The sequence below is a fragment of the Urocitellus parryii genome, unplaced genomic scaffold, assembly GCF_045843805.1.
Source record: "Urocitellus parryii isolate mUroPar1 unplaced genomic scaffold, mUroPar1.hap1 Scaffold_107, whole genome shotgun sequence".
Classification (NCBI taxonomy): domain Eukaryota; kingdom Metazoa; phylum Chordata; class Mammalia; order Rodentia; family Sciuridae; genus Urocitellus; species Urocitellus parryii.
This window is the reverse complement of record NW_027551836.1, coordinates 576,065-600,880: the sequence shown is the minus strand read 5'-3', so window position 1 is coordinate 600,880 and position 24,816 is coordinate 576,065.

Genomic DNA, 24,816 nt, shown 5'->3' with positions numbered 1-24,816 from the left:
AATTCACTATTAATTTACCCTACTGACAGAAAAATAAGTCCAAACATGTGCAAGGCTGTTCTTTGTAGTATTGCATGTAGAAACAAAACCTGGGGCTGGTCATTTGGCTTTGCAGTAAAGTACTTGCTTAGCATGCCTGAGTCCTGAATTCAATCTCTAGCACTGGAGGAGCACATAGTGGAAAGAACCCATATGCCTTGAACTGAGTTAAACACATTTTGGTTTACCAGTGCAAAGCTGTAGGCACAGCCATGAAGAACAACAAGGTGGGTCTGTTCTTTATGACACTATGATTAAAAAAAGAAGCAAGATGTGAAGAGTATATTTAATGCCATGTCATAAGAAAAGATGTGAAAGGCTTTCTGTGTATCATTTTATTTGCATGTTCACACATGCATAATTTCCTTTTGTGAAAAGTTATAGGAAACTTTACAATGGTATTATCTGGAGCACCAGAGGCTTTCAGACCAGAGCAGGGAGGGGAGGACAAGTTCTAATTTTGTTTATATACCTTTCCTTTCTTTTTTGGGGTCTATTATGTATGCATGCACTATTTTGAATAAGATAAATGAGAAATATTAATGAAACACGAAAGGAAAATAATTACCTAGCAATGATGATACTATGCTGTTCATAAGTCTTCTTTTGACCTTTGGATGAACATGGTAGCTTGGAATTTACTTCACTGGGCTCTGGGATTAATTTTCAGCTGCACTGAAGGGATGTAGTATAAGTGATGTACCCCAGCCCCCAAGTCACCCTGCCACCTTGTGCTCCCACTGCAATCTCTGCCTTGTATTTGATCTACTTGAACACCAGACTCCCTCTTGCTGCTATAGACAAGACCTCTTAGAGTTTGACCAAAGGGTTAACAGCATTAAATCATGTACCCCCTGAAATGCTGGGGGATAAAGACAGGAAGAGTCTTCCATGTGAGCCTACAATCATGCAGCATACTAGGACTGTGCTAGCTACAGCAGACTTGAGTTCACAGCAGACATGAGAGGCAAAGAAAATTTTCACACACAGAATGAAGGAAATCCATGTGCAGACACACTAAATGAATCACATTTAGCACTTTCTGAATAATCCCACTTTTGTTTCTAATTGTATGTACTTCTTTTCTCTTTAACCACATTCACAAATGTTACCTATGATCAAATACATGGAGAGTTACTGTGCAAGGCACTTTGCAGCTACTATCTTGTTTACTTTTTCTCTAGAAAGTCATGGGTTTATGCCACACTTTTCTCAATGAATGCAAAGAAGCAAACATATAAAGCTATGACACTTAACATGCTCAAAGTGACACTCTACCAAGTGGCAGAGGTAGGATTCAAGCATAAACACAACAGGGTGCAAAGTCATTATGGCACAATATATTCATTCTTTTTTTCTTAATTTTTATTTTTTTAATTATTATACATGACAGTAGAATGCATTTATGACATACCACTATTTTGACATACCACACATAGATGAATATAATTTCTTTTTACTGAGTGTACATGTTGCAGAATAATATTCGTCACGCAGTCGAATCACACACACACACACACACACACACACACACACAGAGTAATAATGTCTGTTTCATTCTACTATCTTTTGTATCTCCACATCCCCTCCTCTCCTCTCCCTTCACTGTCTTCTACCTAATCTAAGGTAAGGCAATTCTTCCCTAGTGCCCCCAGCTTATTGTGAATTAGCATCTGCATATTAGAGAAAATATTCAGCCTTTGGTTTTGTGGGATTGGCTTGTTGATATTCTCCAACTCCAATCATTTACTGGCAAATGCCATAATTCCACTCTTCTTTAAAGCTGAGTAATAGTTCATTGAGAGAGAGAGAGAGAGAGAGAGAGAGAGAGAGAGAGAGACTCTCACATTTTCTTTATCCATTTTAATATATTTTTGTGTAAATTTTTTTTGAGAATTTTTGCATCTATGTTCATCAGAGATATTGGTCTGAAGTTTTCTTTCCTTGATGTATCTTTGTTTTGGTTTGGTATCAGGGGGATATTAGACTCATAGAATGAATTTAGAAAGGTTCCTTCCTTTTCTGTTTCATGAAATACTTTGAGAAGTATTGATGTTAATTCTTCTTTGAAAGTCTTGTAGAACTTGGCTGAGAATCCATTTGGTCCTGGGCTTTTCTTGGTTAGTACACTTTTGATGGCATTATTTTATTGTTGAAATTGGTCCGTTTAAATAATGTATGACCTCCTCATCCAGTTTGGGTACATCATATATCTCTAGAAATTCATCTGTGTCTTCGAAATTTTCTATTTCATTAGCGTATAAATTTTCAAGATAGCTTCTAATTATCTTCTGTATTTCAGACATGTCCATTGTGATATTTCCTTTTTCATCTTGTATTTTAGTAATTTGAGTTGTCTCTCTTTTTCTCTTGTTTAGCATGGCCAGGGGTTTATCTATTTTATTTATTTTATTCTATATTCATTCTTGATTCAAGGCTCATGTCTTGACCTGAGATTGCTCTACAGGACACAAATCAGAGAACAATGAACTCACAAAAGACAGGGCTTTTCCAATAAAACTAAAAGTTTTGAAAACAGAGAAGCACACCACTATGAGTATTATACATATGGTCAAAATGGATATATTTGAATGAGAGGCTGCCATTTAGCTTTAAAGTTTAGTGGTCAAGAGCATGGTCTTTAGGGTCAGCCACATTCTGAATGAGTCCTCACCATGCCCTCACCTAAAGTAGCACCTAACCATGTCATTGAGATTCAATCTGTTCTTAATTTTATCTCTGTAATCCATAAAATGGACAGCACAGTAGTGCCTGCCTCAAAAAGGTGTGGTGAGGTTGGAGCGAGATCATGCCCAATAAAAACTTAAAGTACCTACAACCCAGTAATCTTTCCTTAAGTGTCCTTGCTTAATATAATAATGTTGTCAATCATCACAAAAGTATCTGAGAAATCATAGGTGTTATAGCAAGAAAACACCTTAAAATATAGATCAACCATAGGTAAATCCATTGTTTACAAAGAAAGGAAGGGATTCCTGTTGATTCAGAGGCAAGATGCCCCTCAAGACAGTTTTTATTTTAATTGAATGCTACCTGTACAGAAGTGTTGAAGGAAAGTTTGGTCACCCATTCACTGCTCACTTGCAATCTTTTTTCTCTCTTATGTGCTTCTTTTCATGGCAAACTATTCACTTTCCTGGTACCCTTTGAAGATAAGTATAGCTGCCACAATGGAATTCTTGCCCATGAAAAGTGGGCAAAAATGTATGGGCTATCATCTTTTTCTCCTTTTTTCCTGTTATGAATTTGACCACAGTGCCCAGAAATAAGGAAGCCATCTTGCAAAGGTAAAGATCAAATAATGCTGAGACTGATGTGACCTATTGCCAGGAGAACTTCTTGGCACATACAACAACACCTCTATTTGTTTAAGGCAGTATTAAGTAGGTTTTTGTTATATACAGCTGAATTAAAGCATAATCGACAAAGGTCCTTTTTCCATGGACAATGACACACTCCAGGCTAAAATGATGGGGATTAATCGCACAAAATCTGAGAATAGCAACTATACCCTTGGAGGGAAACTCCTAGGTATGAGGGCATTTTTTTAATAATTAAAATATAATCAATAGCAGGATTATTTATGAAGTTTATTTCTCACCTCTTTTCAACTGTATCTTGATACTCAGAACAAATTTCCTCATGATATCTAAGAGCATCCCATTCCCATATTGGCCAAGCAATTTTTAGAGAATTTAAATTATTTTAAAGAGGAGCTGTTTTTGTTGCTGTTACTTAATTTTTAAAGTTCTGCTAATTAGAGCACTTTGTCACCATTTCCATGCATGCATTATATTCTCACGTTCAGAACACATGTTTAGAAACACAGGAATATGTAGATGAGGCTTCAAATGATTCTAGACCCATCTAGCCCCTTATCAAAATGCTCATGTAATTTTTGGCCACATAATCAGATGCTATCTTTTATATTTAATTAACTGTTTCACATTGGTTGGACTCCTTAACCAGATAATAAACCCATGGGTATTTATGCAGTGCATTATATTTTCCCCCTCAACCCCGTTTTAGTGATTATCACAGTGGTAGGCACTTTTTAAGTTATCAAAAATGCTGTAAAATAGGCAGACCTCTGGAATAATATACAGCTTAAGTAAAGACCCAGGGGTTAAACCTCTCTATTCTAGCATAAGTTTGTCCTTGAATATGTGTCTGTTATCAGCTATTCAAGGAATTCAGTACTAAGGTAGAGATGGTAAAAATCAGATTTATAATTGGGGAAATATTTAAAATGATGGCACCTAAGGGTACATACTATATAAATATAGAAGTATATCCTAAGGCCCAGTACCATGCCTGCAACACAATGATTTTTAAATTAATATTTATTGAATGAAATAAGCCTATGTGCATGGCAGAAAAACATACTATGAATGAACACACTTTCTGTTTTCCTAAACAAAGGTAACCTTACTATAATAGATGGGCAGTCAAAACTACACACTCTCATTTAACTGGGAAAAATTAAAAAAAAAACCTTCTATTTCATCTTTGATTTCCTCCTTATATGATGTACAGTGTAAAGGACTTGTTGGTCACATTTGTCAAGAGAGCCCACAGGTACTATCTGGCTTATCACGGCTTAACTTATCAATTGCCTTTGTTGTTTGGTGGATATTGATCGGAGAAGACCTTGTATCTTGCTAAGTCACTTGTACAGCCACTTTTCGCATTTTCTTTTTTGTCGACATGAAGGCTCAAGTGTTGTGGGCTTTGGGAATTTCTGCCCGACAGCCCCACACCATCATTAAACACCCAGTGTGAGCTCATTATCCAGATGGATGCCCCAATTACACCAGTCCATCCCTGCCCATTCCCAGCAGCAGCAGCAGCAGCAGGTTCAAACCACAATTTGCAGGTCAGTAAGTGATGTAGGAAAAGTCCCTAGGAGCCAAAAGTTTAATTTCATTCACTTCACTTTCATCCATTCATTTGTTCATTCAGCAAAGCATTTATTGACAGAGCCAATGTCTGTTTCCAAGATTAAAATGTTGTTTGCTTTTCTGAAGGACCTACACTGCTTCTAAGTTTTATAAATAACACAGCGACTGATCCTGTCTATGTATCAAAGTACCCAGGGTATTGAAGATCCTAAAAGAAAAAAAAAATAGTGAGATGGAAAACTCTAGACATCGGGGCTGCTACACATGGCTCTGTGGGTTGACTATATAAGCATCCATTACTGGGATCATGATGAGAATGTTGGGAAGCGTTAGGAACCTCACAAGTGGCAAGTGCTGCAGTGTGTCCTAGGTCCAGAGGCTGTCCCCATCTGAGGGGCACAAACCATTCAATTAAGTTGTGAAATAAGGAGTTGTCAACTAAGAATTCTTAATGAAAAATCTTTTTTATACCTGATATTTTTAATTAAAAGAGGCAAAAAAGGAGGGGCCCAAAGGAAATGACTGAGCAATGGAAATGCTTCCCTTTATAAAATTAAAATGTCTGAAGAATTTAAGCTAAATAAGTACATTAATATGCCTTAAATATATGTAGAAGACTATTTATTGTAACATATTTTAAATTACTAAATTACTAACATATAGGTAAGACTAAATAAATTATGATATCTTATACATGAATGCCTATGAAGTCATTAAAAAGAGTAGATGTTGCTCTTAGAAGGGCAAAGCTCCAAAACATGCTGATAAAGTAAAAAAAATGGAATCAGAATAATATACATAATGAGATTCTGCTTGTGGTCAAGTTCAGGTAATGCTGTACATGAAGGGATGTTAAAGAACAGGTCATGACAGAACACACAGTCTCTGACAGTGGATAAAAAAACAAAGAATGAACTTCAAGTCTTATGTGTTGAAATTTGAGTTATGTTATAGCATGGCTAATCCACAAACAGTCTAAAATGATAGCAAACTACTTTGGGGATAGGTTATAGACAGCTTAATCTTAATCATGAAAAAAATCAAAACCACTGAAAGATAAAACTCCTAATGTAACCTTTCTACTTCAATTACTCATTCAGACAATATATATTCATTGCACACATACACTATGTAAAATACTGCTCTGGGCATTGGAGATCCAACAAAAAGATAGGTAGAGTCCCTGACCTTAGGAAGCATTAGTCCAAGACAGTAAACGAGACATATATTTTAGCAAGATTTTCAGATTATTTTCATATTACATAATGCAGATGACACAAACATTTGGGCACTGTGGCTAGGGGAGAGATTTGCCATAATTCTAGTGAAATTCTTTCTCAGAGAGGCGTGCTGTGCTGCGGAGTGTGTTCCCTGCTTATCAAATATTCATACTGCCCAAACAACACTCAACTTAGGTTCCCTCAAACAGAATCCATAAAATAATAATGCTTTACATTGTTTACACATAGGGCTTTACATTGTTCTGAACACTTTCACACATGAGGGGTCCTAAGAGATCAGTGACTGTAATGCAGGAGCAAAATAATATAAATTTATCATAAATTGTTTTTCTCATGCCTGGCACACTTTTCTTCCCTCTTCTACTCAGCTTATGCTCTTCCTTTAGTATGAAGCTTAGATGTCACCTCTTCTAGGCAGCATTCCAGGTTGGCTTGAAGCTCCCTACTGTATGCTTCCATTGCTTCCTGTTGCCTCCACCAGGAAGGTGCTGACCATGCTGTCCCCACCTTGTTGTCCACATCCAGGGCAAGGTGCTCAAAAACACCAGGAGTGCCCTGGCTGTAACCACGCCTTCAAGGACTGACGTACCAGGAAGTGGAGGATAGAACATCCCTATTTTTAAGCAATGGAGGCATGGACTGTGTCTGTTTCTACTTTAACACCAGAGTCCCAACAGCTTCTCATTGTACCTGGAACACTGGTAGTGCCTCTACCAGTGCTTGCTTCTCTATCCATTGGATTTTCTCAGCAAATATTTACTGGGCACCTTTATAATGCTATTGAATAACAAAATAACAAAGGTTTGATTTTGACATAACTTTCAATCATTTGCTACCTAAAGCACATTGTAAAATCCAACTGGTACATGGGACCCTGTGTGGATCAGGAAAGACCAACCAAGATTTGGGAGTTTTTGCAATGTTCCTTAGATGCTTCTAGGATGCCAGCAGGGAGCTCCAACTGTTCAGCTATATTTTGAGATCAGATAAAGAGGGACCCTGGTGCACAGTGAGGGGCAAGGCACCTCTGTTCAACATAAGGGTTCAGTCTTCAAGACAGAAGGATGTTATAGTGGGTTTCCATGGGTTCCCCTCACCCCTGCTTCCTCTCTCTCTCTCTCTCTCTCTCTCTCTCTCTCTCTCTCTCTCTCTCTCTCCCTCTCTCTTTCTCTTTCCTCCTTAAGCATTTTAGGTAAGTTCCTTAAAACTTTACTTCTTAACAGTAGAGGACATTTTTCTTATATTCAAAGGAGTCAATCCCCTGGGTACAAAATGTAGGTGGTGATGGTTTACTGAGCCCTCAGGTGATAGCACAAAGCAAAGGTATAGTTTAATAACTGTTTTTTGCTCTCTTTCATAAAAGAAGTTTCTTGCCAAACTTATATGGATTCTATCATGGCCAGAAACACCCTTTCTTGCCTGTTCCTGCCTGTACTTTATCTTCAAGCATTCTTCTCTCTTTCTTGCTTATCATATTTTAGCTCTGCTCTGTAAGGAGCTGCCAAACACATGTGGCTACAGAACCCTTGTACCATGGCTACCCCAAACTGAGATGAACTGGATATGTGAAATACAAAGCAGATTTCAAAGACTGACTACCAGAAAAGCAGAAAGTAGAAAAATCTCCTGTATTTTTTACATTGCCTATAAGTTGAACTAACACTATTTTGTACATAATGTATTTTTAAGATATGCAATTAAAATTGATTTTACTTTTTTCCCCTCATAACTACAAGAAAACTTAAAAATAGCACAAGTGGCCTGTACAGCATTTCTACCAGACAGAGTAATGGTACATGGACTGGTATCTTCATTTCTTTATTATGACAGGGATGTCCCCACTTCTGAGGCTCTGTTTTGTCTTGTATTCACCTGGATGACTCTCTTTCCCATGCTTGTTATGCCTGACTGCTATTCACTCTTCTGAATTCTGCTTATATAGAAGCTCTAAGGCAAGTACTGGTGAATGCATATGTGTCTTCAACCTGCAGCCAGGCTAGCCAAAAATGTTTAAAAGAAGAACCAGAGCTGCCTGCCATGACTTGAGCCCTGGGCTCCCAGAAGCTGAGTCTCCAATAACAATAAAAATAGTAATAATGAGGGGATGAGTGAAAAAAGAAGTGGGGCACCTGTGATGAGAAACATGAGATGCAAAGGGAAACAAAGGCACAGAAGAAGCAGCTAAGAATGTCACTGAGCCTTACTTGGTCTGACCACTGCAGGAAGTTGTTCCCATATAGGCCAACACTCTTGCTCTAACAGAAATAAATCAACATGTCTTCAGACATTTTACCTCCAATTTTTCATTTCAGGAGACATTCATATTTAGAATAGCCAGAAAATAATCTTCCAAGATGATTTGCTGTTAATGTTTGAAGACGCAAGGTAAAGGTTCCAGTTAGATGGTTATTATCACCGTTTCTAAATCTTTTGGCCTATACCAACAAAACAACAAAACAAAAAAGCCATCTAGCAATAGAATCACCACTATAAGACCCAACTATACCACTCTTAGGAATTTACCCTAAAGAATTAAAGTCAGATTACCATAGCTATACATCCAAACCCATGTTTAGCAGCACAATTCACAAGAGTCAAACTAAGGAAGCAGCCTAGTTGTCTATCAATGGATGAATGAATAAAGAAAATGTGATCTCTCTCTCTCTCTCTCTCTCTCTCTCTCTCTCTCTCTCTCTCTCTCTCCCCACTGTGTGTGTGTGTGAATACTCTCTCTCTCTCTCTCTCTCTCTCTCTCTCTCTCTCTCTCTCTCTCTCTCTCTCCCCCCACTGTGTGTGTGTGTGTGTGTGTGTGTGTGTGTGTGTGTGTGAATATACCTATAGGGATTTTCATGAAAATCAAAGACCAACAGAGTAGGGAAAAGGGACCAAGGATAGGGAAGAGGGACGCAGGGAAATATTGGCAAACAATATTAACCAAATTACGTTATTATATTGTGTCCATATACAAATACAACAAATTTTTTCCATTATATATAAATATAATTAATCCACTTATAAAATATGGGATATATATGTATTATATGTGATATATACACATATATATGTATATATACACACACACATATAATCTGTGTTCAAGTTGTATAAAAAGTAATAAAAATAAAATAGGGTAATGCAACCATGGGCATTACTATTGCAGGCAGTTGTGGAGCACTGGAAGTCTTTTGCAGGATGCAGATAATACTGCTCTGCAGAAGGAACTGGGAACAGGCTTCTCATATCTGCTTTTAAATGGGACCTGTTAAATTTCTGAACAATAACATTACATGTTCCAGAGGGGTGGATGAAAGCTGTGAGTAGGGGCTTCTTTAGAACAGGGGTTGATTTTTCGCTTTTACAGAAGACTATAATAAAAATAGTCCTTCCCTTTGCAGATCCACCCTCTGCTCCCTGCTCCTCCAGCTGCTCCTGGTCCCAGCCCTCTGCCATCTTTCTCTTCCCTCCTTTTTGCTTCCAGTCACTCCTGTCACACCCCTCTCCTGAGAACCCTTTCTTCCCCCATCTTCTAATTTTTCCTTTTTTTTTGAAAAAAAAATATTAATTCCAAATGAACAAAAAAGATGTGTAGGAAGAAAATAAGTGGTGAGTTTTTAGTTTCATCAGCAACTGCCAAGTTATTCTGTCTCATGCTAACTTCCTGGGTAACCAGAACCCTAGTCCTTGTCAAAGTCCAAATGATTCATGTGAATAGTAAAAAATGGATGAGGGGAGGGACATGGATTTTCATCACTTGTGACCTCTACAAAAGTGCCCAAGAATGTTAAACAGAATTATACTATTAAAAAGTTACTGTAAAAATGTGCTAATTACAGACTTTTTCCTTTCCAATATGTTTTAAACATTGTAAATTATCATTTACTGTCATCATTTTAATGAATAATGTTGATAACTCAATCCAGGTTAACTTGCAATATTTAATTTTAAACGAAGGAAAACACTTCTATTTCAATGTGATTCTCCACCATTTTAAGTTCAAAATGTGGATAAGCAAAAATTAAAAATAAAAATAACACAGGTAATAGAGGATTGAAACTTAACTAAATACACATACATAAATATACATAAATACATGCACATGTATATACATAAAATTACATATATATATATATATACACACACAGATATAACTACAAAGTATATATAATACATAATTACATATACATATGTATATGTGTGCCCATATGTATGTGAAGGTAGCTGTAGATACTTTCCTGAGGTACTATCTGTGATTTTTAGAAAGTAAAAAATAATAGCAAAATCTGCTTTCCAACAATGCTTATGATTAAGGATTGTGTTTGGGGGTATGAGGTCTTTTGCTAAAATAGGAAAAAAACTGAAAGACAGTTCAAATTCAAAAGAAATAGATTCCAAATCAACTCACTAAACATAAAAACATTTTGACATAGATCTAGTTTTAGGTAAATAAAATATCTGCATAAGAGATCCTTATAAGTGTCTTTACCTGCTAGTAAGAATCAATTGAGCCTAATGTTCTTCATTGTAATAAAGCTCCGATTAAGGAACTTCTGGCTAATCATTAATATCTTCACGGAGATACCAGCATATCCTATCCAAATATTAACAGTGGATGGATTCCAACTGGGAAATTCAGGACTGTACACTTCCTACATTATCCTATTTAACTGAGAGGTTAATAAATATGGGCTCTGGTGTAACTATGCTGTGGTTTACTAATATCTTGTAACAAACTAAGAAAATGCCATTTAAACAAACAGAAGTGGGTGTGGAGGGGCTATGTGGATACCTGTGTGAGACATATAAACAGAATCCTAGTTAGAGAAACTGCAGTAATAACAAGTACACATGCCAGCTATCTTATCTGTCTTCTTTCCAGTTACCTATATCACTTGTCAAAAGTTTGCCAAAAGAAAGAGGAAACTCTAATATCCACAGGAACTAAGTGATTTTAATGCCTCAACAAACTGGCTCAGTCCACTGCATCATCTCTGGTATTGGAGCCTGCCTGGGCTCACAGAACAGAGATGGACTGGTCCCTCATAACCCATACAAAGAATCAGAAAACTTTAAGAGCTAGAGAGCACATATTTGACATTTTTCAAAACTTATGGTCTCTGAGTCAACAACTCAATTTTGCCATTACAGCATGAAAATCATTACAGACAATGCATAAATGAATACTTATGGTTATGTTACAATAAAGTTTTATTTACAAACACAGGTAGTGGGCTAGATTTGGCTCTCAGGCTATTGTTCATCAACCCCAGCACAAATCATCCTTAGGCAAAAGGTAAAAAGCTGCTAATAATAAAAAGGCTGATCTCTGATGTACTATCAGTAAGCTCCTGTCTCTCAGCATCAATTTAAGTCTGTGGTCCTCTTTGTGATAACAGGAGGTTGAAAAAAATCACATTTTTATAGCATTTTTAAAAAAATAAAAAAAAAATAAATTAATAACATTGCATTAATAGGTTTGTAACATTATATAAAAAATAATGGGCTAGCATCCACCCCTAATCTGACAATGTTAAAACTGAAATGATACTGAATCTAAATTTTTTTGAGCAGAGATATAACACTCAAAAAGTGCCAATTTGGGGACATCTCAGATTTTTAATTTTTGGGTTAGGAATGCTCAACCAGCAAAGTCTATGCAAATATTCCAAAGTATATGACTCTCAAACTGAAACAGTCCTGGCCATGTACATTTTGGAAAAGGAATATTCAATCTGCACCAAGATTCCAGGACTTACTTCTGCAATATGGAATTAGGAATGGAAAGGAAAAAAATAACTTTGTCATTTTGCATTCTTTTATAGTCTTTGAATTTGTTAATATGAGCAAATAAAGGTTTTTTATATTAAAATATGGGGAAAATCAGATTATGGTTTTATAAGTGCCAGAAGACTTTCATTAACTCATTTCCTCTAGTTCCCACATAAGTTTTCTATGGTTAAGCAATCACTCATTCATTCATTCCATACCTAGAGTAGACACTAAACTAGGTAGGGAATTCATGGAATGTAGGATGTAGGTAGGATAAAAGGCACTACTGAAACAATTAGAATTTCAACATTTGGAGTATATATGATAAAATTCTTATACTAAATTATTTATTGAATGCCATACCCATTTTACTGGAATATAAAATCTGTGTCAGTGAATATTGAAATATGACATATGGAAGGATGATTAGCATTAACATGTGAGGAGATTAGACTCAGTATATAGGTGTGTCGCACCTTGCATACCATCTACCTACAATTTTCTTGAAGAAATTATGGACACACAATCACAACAGCTGTTTTAAAGAGACTGGGATAGAAATTCAGTTATGTGAGGCATTGAGGAGTCCTCCTTGGCTCACTTTCTACATAGATCCCAATGATTCTGGACGTCATGATCTTACTGCTATATTTCAGGCCTCTCCTTTTAGAACTCTCCCTTCTGAGAAAATAAAGGCAGGGACCATGTATTCTCTTCTATGAGATGGAAGTACTATTTTTTTGAGTTATCTACCCAACACCTTCTTTGGAATTGGTTGGCCCTTTCCAAAGGGATAGATTCCCTACAACCATGTTTGTGTAATATAACATTGGGTTTGGACAGTTGATGCCAGATGGAACAGTATTTCCTCCTCAGATGTTTAAAACAAGGGAAGAAAATAAAGTGGTCTGAATTTTTCAACACGAACTCAAAAGAGGGAGCCAAAGGCCCTAATAGAGAAATTAATAGTTCAAACATGCAGAGAGAAGATGAAAAGATCATTTTGTCCATTTCTGCATGAGTTTTGAGGTCTAGGTTCTTTCAAAGGCCCTGCTACATTTTTTCCTTAGGCTTCCATTAGGTACCAGTATATATTTACCTTAAACAAATATTTATTTTTCTAGATGGCCTTGAGTCATAAATCCAAATAATAAAGGCAAGGTCTTGACACCCCCCTCCCCTGAAAAAAAATGAGTCCCATCATATTATAGAAGAGGTGAAAGGCTTCTCCAATTTCTTGAGTCCTTTCTGCTACAACAACAAAAAACCTGAGAACAGGTAATTTATAAACAATAGAAATTTGTTTCCCTAAGTTCTAGAAGCTGATAAATCCAAGACCCATGTGTATGTGCTGCCTTAAATGTTTGATGAAGGCCTTCTTCTGCTTTAATGCTGGTATATCTATCCAAGGGAATGGATAAGCTGGGACCTCATATGGCACAGAGCAACAAATGGAAAAGAGGGAGCCTGACTAATTTCCTTCAGCCCCTTTCTGAAGAATAATAATCCATTCTAAAAGGCAGAGTCCTCAGGACCTAAAATTACTCCTCAAAGACCATATTTCCTAATACTGTTGCACTGGGATTATGTTTCAACATGCATTTGGGAGGGGACATGAATATCAAACCACAGCAGTCTACAAATGAAAGGTTGACAACATGCACACAAATGGTTGCAAATGAATAATTCTCATATCTTACTGTGTGCAAGCACTGCTATCACTGGTTGACATATATGAACTATGAATTTTTCTTGTTTTTATAAATGATGAATTATTTTGTTGTTTTGTGGTGCTAGGGTTCAAGCTCAGGGTTTTCTTCATTCTAGAATAACTCTATAACATTGAACCACATCCTCAGTTCTTAACACTTAATTCTTAATGCAAAGAAAAGTGTTCCTTCTTGATCTAGAGCCAAAATATCACCTTTGAAAAGGAGAATGTGACTGAGTGCAATAGCGCACACCTGTAATCCCAGTGACTCAGGAGGCTGAGTCAGGAGGATCTCAAAATCAAAGCCAACCTCAGCAATGTAGGAAGGCCCTAAGCAACTGAGACCCTGTGTCAAAATAAACAATATGAAAGGCTGGGGATGAGGCTCAGTGGTAAATCACACCTGGGTTAAATCCCCAGTATTAAAAAAAATAGGAGAATGTGACCATGGACTGACAAACACACATAAGGTCTATAAGGTATTGTAGAATTTAACTCTCAAAGCCAAGTTAACCCTTCATTAACTACCCAGCCAAAGAGAATCAATCTGTAATTTATTTTCTGCAAAAATGTCATCCCCCTCTTCACAGGAGAAATCATTTTCAAACCGTAGTACAGCTTGGGGATGGTAAATAAGCCCTAATGAATTCAAAAGTCAGTAATGACAGTGTTAATTCAGTGGCTCATTTTGTAGAAAGTCAGTCTCTCTTCTTCAAAGGAAAAACAGGATTATCCAGTGAGCTAGGAGAATTTTCTTTACATGATTGATAGGAAGAAAAAGTAATCACCTTTAAAGTGCCACAACATATTATACCTCTCCAGTGTTCTCTTTCTTCTTCTGACACCCATGAGTAATAGAAGGGAAAGAGCCTCTTCGAATGACCAATGAAGTGAAGTGACAATCCTGGCTTTGCTCTCTACCAACAGAGTGACATGCTTGGGTCTTGGATAGATGAGAGCTCATGTGTGAGAAAGGTGTATCTTTGATGGGCAGCTCTGACTCTTGATTCAGAGGATATGTGCTGCCAATCAAGCCACAAAGGCTTTGGGTCAAACAGATATGAGAAACAAGCATTCTGTCTTCTTAGAAGCCATGGCCTACTGACCTACTGTGAGAACAACTTTCTGAACCTGATGCTCAGGGTAAAGTCCTTAAGACATAACTGAAGGAAATCAGTGAGCCAAGCAAGATTGAAAGGTAAAACATGAAAGAAAATATTTAAAAATATTATCTTATCATTAATAAGGACTGATTAACCATGCAGTCCAGAATGGCAAACCTCTTGGCTCCAGTTCACTAATGCAGACATAGATAGTTCTTTCTTGGGAAGTCAATGTTCTACAGCCCCTCACCTTATAAAGCTTGTTTGGTAAATGCAAACTATTCAAAAGAGACAGTGTTGATGCTCACAGGCCTAAAGAAGCAGGCAGGATTAGGCAAGCAAAACTTTTTATTCTCAAATACTCACTCTCTCTGAACTTTGCTAAAGTTCTTACCTCAGTCCATTTTATTTTGCTCTAACAAAATACAATCTTAGGTCCCATAATGATATAGTACATTCTGAGACATATGTTGAGGTGAGTCCATTGTTGTGTGAACATCGTAGAGTGTACTTGCCCAAATCAATTACGGCTACATTACTAGGCAATATAATCTTGGACCATTCCAGAACAGTATTACATGGCACATGATTGTACCAAAGATTGGATAATTTATAATGAACATAAATTTATTTGGCTCACAATTTGGAGGCTAAAAGGGCCAACATAAGAGTTCTCTAGGGAGGGGATCCTTGCTGCATCAAATCATGGTAAAAGGCATAGCATATGCAAGAAACACATGAGGATCAGAACACACTTTTACAATAAACACATTTTGAGAAAAAGGTTTTAATCCATTCATGAGGGCAGAGCCCCCATGACCTAGCCACCTGTCAACACTATTGCCTTGGGGATTAACCTTCTAATATATGAACTTTGGGGGAAACATTCAAATCATAGCACCCATCTCAGCTTCTGATCTGATGGATTTTTAAAAATGCTTTGAGGATAGATTAATAGGAAGCACATTACTTTGCATTTTTGCTTTTTGTGTGTCATGCTGGAGACTGAATTTAGGGCCTTGTACATTCTACCAGTGAGCCATACCCACAATCCAGGGAAGGATTTTTTGATAAGAAAGTGAAAATCTTTCTGTAGTTGTTGCCAAAATTTCACTTAAATGGCCCTGGCCAGATTCTAGAATCTAATGTCTATTGAACAAATGGCTATAATTTATTTGTTCCTGGGGTGATCAGGAGTTGGGTAAGGAGGGGAGTACTACATGTGATCTAGCATAGAACATTCCTCTCTGAGGCCTCCCATGTACTAAAGAGAATTGAGTTGCTTTGTATATTAACCATGGTCCCTCCAACCTGCCTACCAAGTTAGCATCTGCCCTTGGGTAACTATTACTCACAATCCCCAACATTGGTGACTTACATAAATGGCAAAGGTATTTTTAAAGAAAACTACAATGAAAAACATGTCTGTAAATACACATGGAATCAAATAAAAGTCATTCTTATCAGAAGCTATGCCCAGGAAGCAGTAGATGTTCAATACATTACTATTAAGTGAATACAAATGAGTAAGTGTTTACACAGTATATTTGTTTCATAAATGTGATTAGTTTACACTAATTTAATTATTCCTACTTGGTGCCATGTGAGTTTTGATGCATAAATATCTACAGTCAACATGGCCTCATAATATAAGTCAACCTTTCCATTTGGTTAACTCAAAGATGGTGATCTGTTCCAAACAAAGACTGGATGGGATTGAGAGAGAAAGTGACAATATCTATGTGATACTTTAGGAATGATGTAAAAGATTTTAGTGTAATGGTTTGAGTACACACAATTTCCATACGGAGGCCTGACTTCAAACTAAAATCACTGTAAAATGTAGCAACATTTCTACATGAATTGAATGCAGAGGTGCTTTTCTTTATGTCTGAAACCAAGGATGCTTTTATTAAAAGAAAAATTAACAAGAAACTATCAGAATAAGATTAAAATAATCAAATGGAATGGAAAGGAGAGCCCAAACTGGCAAATTCATCTCAAGTCCAACAAAATGGACCTAGAATTTTGAATAGCAGGAAGACCAAAATAATAATAAAAACAATGATAGTAACATGTACTATGAGCAAAAGAGCTGTGTAAGTAAATAAAAATATGGGTACTCAGAGTGAAAATAACTGATCACAACTAATTTTATCATATAATCTCAGGGAGCAGGAAGGATAAAATAGATCATGTGTCTTTTCCAATGGGAGTGGTAGCTAGAGTCCTCTGGTGGAGTCACTCAGACCTCTTCTCCTTCCTTCTCCCCCCCTTGAGGCCCCTTGCAATTACACTGGGCTCACCTGAGTAGTCCAAGGTAATATTCCTATTATCTTGAGCAACCTCAATTTCATCTACAATCTCAATTCCACATTTCATGTAAGAAAACATATTCATAGTTCCCAGGGATTAGGACCCGGATATCTCTGGGAGGAGAGCAGTATTCTGTACTATCTGCTCTCGTCTGCTTCAATGCTTCATGTGTATTTTAAAAAAATCCAGCTCCAGCTACTGCAAGAACCATGAGATTTTCTTATTTGTGTAAACTCTGTATGTTTACAGGGTGAGAATCATACTTATTTTGTTCATCAGAGCTGAATAGATGGGTGTACTGATAGGCAACCCGGAGGATGGTACATTTTATACATCACCTTGGAGGCAAAACTTCTAAAGTTCTTGATAGCTTTGAAAGCAGCGGCACACATCCCATTTATACCCCAAATGAGAAGAACAGGTGGTATGTGGAAGGCTCTGTAGAAATTCTTGAAGTATTTCCCAAATATTTGTAGGTTTCACCAAGCCTTTCTCTATTTGTACTAAATATTTTCTCTATTGTTTTCCAATTGCTTCCCTTCATTTCCCTCCCATGTGCATTTTAAAGGAAGCCAGAGAGCTTAAAATGTGGCTAAATATAACACCATAGAAAGCAAACACTGAATCAAACCTCAAGAAATTATTTTTGATGCATATTCTTCCTCTTCTGATTAGGAAACTGCATATTACAAATGAGCCTTGCTCAGGAGAAAGGCTATTTGTTTACAAGAAGGCCAAGCACACAGAGAGAAAGCCCGGGCTACAGGGAGCAAATCCAATTCTCTTCTCAGCTATTTCAATACAGATGTTTTTTTCTAGATAATCAGCTTTGCGTGCATGTTGAAGAATCAAAGATAAATCTCTCATGGGCTGAGAAAGGCAGAAATCACAGTTTGTCAGTTCTGCAGAGGCCCACTTGAGCTAGGTAATCTGGTGCAAGTACTTTATTTTAAAAATTGAAAGTCAAGTCCAGCAGAAGTTTACTGATTTTGTCCAAAATATAACTGAGTCATCACGACAGTCTCGGTTATGTCCTAGGACACTTGCCTCCCACTCTGGCTTCTGTTATATTTTCTCCAAGCTACTTTCCCAGGCAGCTGACTTCAGGAAGAAGGAAGAATAAGATGACCAGGGATTATATATACACCTGGAAGGAATCATGTACTTGTCAGTTTATTTTCTACATGTCTTCTTTTCTCACTGACAGTCAAGTGGCAGGTTTCTGTTTTGTGTCTGTGTGGCTCCCTTCCTTTCCCCAATTCAAACTGAAGCAGATATGCTGATCCAAAAATAAAGTGCTGGCTAAATGCAGAGTATAATATTTCATAGCCTGTTTATCAAGCAAATGGTTTTAGACCCCAGAGACTAGGATAGCTCAGGGTGAGGAAGGATCAGGAGAACACTAGAGGGTATGATTTTAGGGTAGAGAAACAATGGAAGAACTTGAGTTATCTCCTATACATAATCCAACATCTTATGGTCTGGGAAATTGACCAGTCCTCCAAAAGGAGGGTGGATAATGTACATGGAAACTTATGAAGAAGAAGTCTGTTCCTGGTCTGAAGAGAATGAGTTAGGAATTGCCCTAGGATCCCAGGGTAGCAATACACAAAGGGCACACCAATCTTCTTATTAACATAGTGCTCATTGGGCAACAATCTAGCTGCTGTTTCTTAGGACAGTCCCAAGTGAATATTCTATTAACTCACCACTTGTTTTCTTACCTGATCACATACTTCTCCTGAGTAATATGAAAGAATGGTCCCACCACATAGTGGAATGATTAGATCTGTCTACTGACTCTAGTACTTAGGGCCTCTGAGGTACCAGTGCAACTTCCCTTGTCTTCTCATCTCATCTCTCACTGTGCCTAAAATCCAATAGCACAATCAAACAGGAATCATGTGCTGCTATTGCTCATGCAGATCTTCCAACATGGAAGGCTCTCCCTTCCCCTCTACCTCTTGATAATTAATCTGTCTACCATTTAAAAACTTTTAACACCTGAACTGATTCATAAATTGAAAGACCTCAGAGAGGAAATACCTGGCACTGTAGGTATTCTAGTAGAAGTGTCAGACAGCATCATGTTAACACTGTATCAGATAAAATCAGGCTAGAACAATAAAAACAATGATAGCTATCATTGTACCCGGAACTGCATGATGCACATATTATATGTTTACTCTCATAAGCACAACAGGAGAGAGAGATAATAATGTTCATTTTACAGATGAGACCTAGGAGTGTGAAGGGACATGTGCAAGATCACCCAAGGGGATTCTGACCAAACCAATAAGGATTTTTGAGACAGCAGTTAACATGCAGCTTCTATGCCTCCAGTCATCCTGCTAACACTGGAATTCTAAAATTTTATGCTATCATTCCTCTCTAATTCCTTTATGAATGCCTCATTAGGACCCAACCCTTCCTTCCATTCAAATTATCTCATTGGCTTCACCTGACAGAATTGCATATTTATCTCATGCCAACAACTATTAGGAAATCTCATAGAAAGTAGGAGCTCTGCCTCATCTCCCCAGAGACTGCCTAAGATGCAGAAGATGCAAAAGTTTATTTCTTGAATGAGAGTCTTTTCAGTGCTTCACACAATAGCAGCACTCCATGACTAGTAGTTGTGTTTGTTAAAAATTCTGCTTGAATAAACATCAAGAGCAAAAATTGAGGTTTCTCACAATAACAGATCTGAGACCCCTCTCTTTGCTCAGAGTGCTGCCCCAGCCTTAACAAGCAGCCCAAGTGGACTGTCAGGTATAGGGTCAAACTGCAAAGCTTTCTGCAGTCAAGCAGTGTGGTTATAACTCATTGTTTGAAACTGTGAAATTCTTCACCTGTACCGTGTGCAAACAAAATCACTTGCTTTGGCTTTTGGACAAATCCAGAATAATGTTATTTATTAAAAAATAACAACAACAACAAACTAGGTTTGTATCTTCATGGGAACCTTCCTGCCTTACCACACAGACCTTGACTTTGAGTGGATCTAGTCCCACCACTCCGGGGTTCCCACCACTGGTGTTTCATCCAAAACAATGCAAATCACTGGGATTATTCTGTCTTGGGACAGAAGAGACTGGGAGGACAAAGTTTAACTTAACATTGAAATGAAACCATTCTACAATGACTTCATAAAGTCATGTTTTTTTTTCTTATCCTTAAAACTAAAAGGTAGAATTATTGTGGAGATACACCACCAGCCATACCAAGGAGACAAAATCAAAACTAGATCAGTATTTCCATATTTCACTTACTTTTCTTCTATTTTTGTATGTGTGACATTAAAGAATTATGTAATTCACATTACAAGGTCAGCCATCATCTGGACCCCTGCAGTTGCTTCCACCTCTTAATCAAGTGCTCTGCTCCATGGACCAATAACACATAAAACTTTGGAAAAAAGAAAAGTTTCATAAAACCATTTAAGGGCAATGTCCTGGTTCAACTAGTTAGGAGTATACAATAGTCCAAATGTCCATTGGTTCTGTTTCCAAAACATGATCTGAATATGTCCATTTTCTTCCATCTCAAATTCCAGAACCCCAGGCAAGACCACCATGTCTCCCAGCTGGGGAGAAGTGCAATACCCTCTTCTAACTGGGCTTCCAGCCACCTTTCACCCCCCTCTTATCCACTGCCCACACAGCAGACAGAGAGTCCTTACACAAATGCATAACCGGTCATTCCCAGCCTCTTTTTCAAAGGTGCATTGCACTGAGAATAACCAAGTCTGTTACCTGGCCCACATGGCCCTGTATAATCTGGTTTGTACCCAGATGTTATGTCCACTTCAGGTCACTCTCCTGCATTCCGGACTCACTAGCCCTTCTCCCACCTGAGCATTTCCTGTTGCTTTGGCCTGAAGCCCTTCACTCTCAGCTCTCCATGGTTGACTCATTCCTATCCCGTGAGTCTTGGTTAAGTGTCACTTCCTCAACACATCCTCTGTGACTATCCTTTTTCTTTAATTGCCTCTGTCTTCCTTCACCCTTCCCCAATAATCACTATATTCTATCACATGATATGTTTTTCTTGGTATTTTTTTACACAATGAGTAATGATTTTTTATATATATTTACTTATTTTCAATTTTTTAATACTGTAATATAAGAATGCAAGTCCCATGAGGGCATAAATATCACTTGTCTTGTTTGGGTTTGTCCCCCCTTTTCACTTGGAACATGTCAAGTATTTGTGAAATAAATAAATGACACCAAGTTCCATCTCATTACAAGGTCAGCCATCCTCTTAAACCCTGAAGTTCCTTCCAACCTCTTAATCAAGTGCTGTCCTCCATGGACCAATCACACTTGGCACCCAGAGCCTCATGCTGCTGCAGAAAGCAACAAGTCACTTTTTATCTTGTCTCTGAAATTCGATACCAGCTGTCATCACTTGTTAGGACAGTTTTCTCCCTTACCCTACTCAAGTCTGACCTGACTCAAAGTTCAGCTTGTTATTTCTTTTAGGATTTCAAATTCTAAAAGGAATCTTTGTCCCAAAATGAAACACAGCTACATTTTCTTAAAAGATCTGCTTTCCTTTCAATGGGTGAATCCCAGAAGTATATGAACCCTAGCAACTAAGTTTAATGGATTCTTGGTAACTTCAGTGTCTAAGTGTAAACTTTGGTGAGATACCTGGTTATTCTGGCTTTCAAAATTTTCAAAATTATATATATATATATATATATATATATATGTGTGTGTGTGTGTGTGTGTGTGTGTGTGTGTCTCAAGTTCTCTTTTTCTGCTCTCACCATCTATAAGGTCATTAGCTGAAATTTGCTTTTTTGTTCATTGTTATTTTGATCTGAAGTACTCATTCTTAATATTGTAGCAGTATTTTAGCGTCACTATTGATAGATTTGCAATTCTGGAAGATAAAGTACATCCAATTCTCTCTCTGTGTCTCATTCTCTCCCTCTGTCTCAGAAACCAGTTGATCATTATAAAAAAAAAATAGTAGTCCCTTCAAGACTTCTGCATTTGCATATTCAAGTCAGTCCTTTGCTACTGTGCATGTAAAGTCATTTATAGTTGTTTAGAATGATTAAAGTCATTCAATGATAAATATAACAAAGCCAATGAACTCAGACCTGAGCACCCATAGAAACTTTTTTTTTTTTTGGTTCTAGTCTTCATTAAATTCCAACACTAGACTAGAACCAAAAAAAAAGTATTAGGAAAACAAAGTCCCTTTTATGGAAAAGAGGAAAAAAATTTCAAACACCAGCAGCTTTAGTCAGCTAAATTCAAGACCAAAGAAGATTGTTGGATATTCTCTCTAAAAATGCTTACTGTATACATATATTTTTAAAATACAATAAAAACATAACAATAAAAGAGGTCAATGAAGCCTAATTAGTGTTTTGACATCTGGCTGAATTACTATTTCCTGCATTTCATACTTTTACAGTAAAGTATTACTCTTTTTGGTTACCAGGGATTAAACTCAGGATTACTTAGTCACTGAGCCATATCCCCAGCCTTTTCCATTTCTTTATTTAGGGAAAGGCTCTCACTAAGTTGCTTATGCCTAAGTTGCTGAGGCTAGCTTTGAACTTGTGATCCTCCTGCCATCAGCCTCCCAAGTTGCTGGGATAACAGGCATACACCACCATACCCCACAAGCATGACACTTTTAAATTAAGAACATTACTTCTGTTTCTCCTGAACCAACTAGCTATATGGCTGCTGTTTGGACAGAAAAGTCATCAAGGGATGTTGTAAGGGATGTTTTTCTGTTACATTGCAGGCAATCACTGGTTCTGAGATTAAGCTAAATATCATCTTACTTTTTTTATAGATGATAAGATTTTATTGGTACTGTATAGTACTTGAAAATAAACCCACATGCACATATATGTATAACACACATGTAATCACTCTAATTTTGCACATAATAATATCATTTTTGTGCTCTGTGCCAATGTGCTCTGTTAAGTCATAGAGAAATACACTTATTTCTCAAGATTGAGATATGTGTGGTTTCTCTGCTTTGCTAGGACTTTAAAACCTAACAGAACTAGTTCACATTTTACCTTTTATGTCTTCTTTTGTAATCAGAATGAAACATAGAAGAACATGAGCCTCCAAAACTGCACTTTACTACTTGGTTAACTATAAAGCTAGCAACAAAGAAATTTCTATTAATTAAGATAGTTCAGGAACTATCTTTCCCTGCTCTGCCACATATAATTAAATATATTATCGAGACAAAAATGTGAGATGCAGAAGCTTTCACACCCAAATTTCCAACTCCAAATTTATAACAAGATAAATGTGGATGCTGCAAGCACAGGGTGAAGTATTTTGCTTTCACTCTAAAAACCTTTGAAATCATATTCCAAGAAGAAAAAGATGTTTTAAAATTAGTACTATGGGATGGATTTTCAGAGAAAAGAAACCAATAAAACAAACAAAATCTCAGGTGCCCAACTTAGAGCACCCTGCATTGCTCAGATAACACAAGAATTTTCAATCCTTTATATGTACACAAAGTGTACATGTGGTACCTACTCCACCAGTCTCTCACACACAGAAGCGAATCTAAAATCTACAACATCATGATGTAAAACAGGAAACATCCAATATTTGGACACTGAAGAATCTGAAAAATAGAATCCATTCCCAACCACACAATTCTTTGTGGTTAAATGAAATAATTTGGAACCCTTAAGAAATTCGAAACTTCCCTATGAAAAATTGCTCTGTTGAAAGGAAATGACCCAGTTATTTATTGTAGGGCTTTCCATTGTCTACAAATAACTTATATTAGTGATAATTCACATTGGTTTTATACTAGATGAATATGTCATTTTTTAAAGTTGACATTTTGTATGCATTTGAAAACAAAGCTGAGTAATATTTTCCCAGGAAAAGACTCATTTAATTAAACAAATTTTGAGCTTGATATATCTTTATGCATCTTTTTATTAACATGAATGATATTTCTGTGATGTTTGAATCATTTTACCCTTCCAAAACATACACATAGACAGATCTTCACAGTAAACTATATTGCTAAAAACAGCTTTTCTTACAGATAAAAATACATATCTACAATTCATGCACTTATCAGAATAACCCACCAAAAGAAGATTAAAACTGACTGAATATATGCAGATAGCTTTTTGATATAACCCTTCATAAATAACAGAATATGTGGTTGACAACTTCAGTTTGCTTTCTTAAGGCAGTAAGAAAGTAAAAAATTCTGTTTGGCTAGACACATTGACTTCAATCATTTAATTTTAAATCAGAAATGCATATTGTTCTGAGGATGTTCTGAATGGATAATCAGAGTAGCTAACACCCGTGTCAAATTTTCTCCAAAGTTTTGTTTTCACATACACCTTACTTTGATAATTTTGACACATTAGTCAATTTAACCCTAATACAGTTTTATGGAGCTGGAAGCCTTTGTTTGACTTTGACTCTATGTATCATGTCAACGAACTTATAGGGTTGTTTCCATAACAAAGCCTTATGTTTTTACTTAGGTCATTTGGGAAAGTTGTTCTGAACTGAACACAATTTGAGATTCTGAAGCTACAGGAACAACTATCTGAGGACTTTTCTGAAAACAAAATCAGATGCTAAGGATCAATCCCCAGCACCAAAAGCCAAAACAACTAATTCAGACGTGAGTTCAAAAGTTGAGTCTCAGCAAGAATAGTCAAAAAATCATTTAAGTTA